Genomic DNA, 1,038 nt, shown 5'->3' on the forward strand with positions numbered 1-1,038 from the left:
GTGAGGTTATTTAATGATTGTTTAGGAGAAGGTAGAGTGCCGGAAGATTGGAGGAGTGACTATATAATTCCACTTTACAAGGGAAAAGGGGACAAGTGTAAGTGTAGTAGTTTCAGAGGGATTAGTTTGTTAAGTATAGTTGGGAATTCTTATAGGAGGGTCTTGATTGAGAGGATTAGGAGAGGAACAGAGGGAGTAATTGGTGAGGAGCAGTATGGGTTTAGGACAGGTAGAGAGGACGTAGATCAGACTTTTGTGGTAAGACAGATATGTGAGAAATCTATAGGAATAGGTAAGGATGTTTTTGAGGCTTTTATGGTTTTGGAAAAGGCTTATGATAGGGTTGACAGGAAGGCACTGTGGGAGGTATTGCAGATATACAGGATAGGAGGAAAGCTGTTAAGAGCTTCAAGAGTTTTTACGAGAGTAGTAGAGCGTGTGTCAGGATTAGAAATGGAGAGAGTGAATGGTTTGAGGTAAAGGTGGGACTTCGTTAAGGATGTGTTATATCACCCTGGCTGTTCAATTTGTACATGGATGGGCTGGTGCGAGAGGTAAATGGGAGGGTGGTGGGTCAGGGATTGGAGATGGTTAAAGAAAATAGAGAAAAATGGGAGATAAGGCAGCTGGTGTTTGCGGGCGACACTGCGCTTGTGGCAGAGTCAGAGGAGGGATTGAGGAAGTTAGTGACAGAGTTTGGAAAAGTCTGTGAAAGAGGAAAGTGGAAGATATATGTGGGTAAAAGTAAGGTGATGAGATGTACTAGAGGTGAAAGTAGCAACAGACTAGAGGTGAGTATTAAGGGAGAAAGACTGGAGGAAGTGGATAGTTCTAGATACTTGGGTGCGAACGTAGCAGTAAAGGGAGGAGTGGAGGTGGAGGTAAAATGTAGATTGAGAGAAGTGAGTAAAAGCTTTGGTGGATTAAAAAATGTATGTATGAAAGAATGAATGAATGAATAAATGAATGAATGAATGAATGAATGAATGAAATAGAATAGAATAGAATAGAATAGAATAGAATAGAATAGAATGGAAT

The sequence above is a fragment of the Oratosquilla oratoria genome, chromosome 13 (assembly GCF_046742065.1).
Source record: "Oratosquilla oratoria isolate Oo_2021 chromosome 13, ASM4674206v1, whole genome shotgun sequence".
In the NCBI taxonomy this organism is placed as follows: Eukaryota; Metazoa; Arthropoda; class Malacostraca; order Stomatopoda; family Squillidae; genus Oratosquilla; species Oratosquilla oratoria.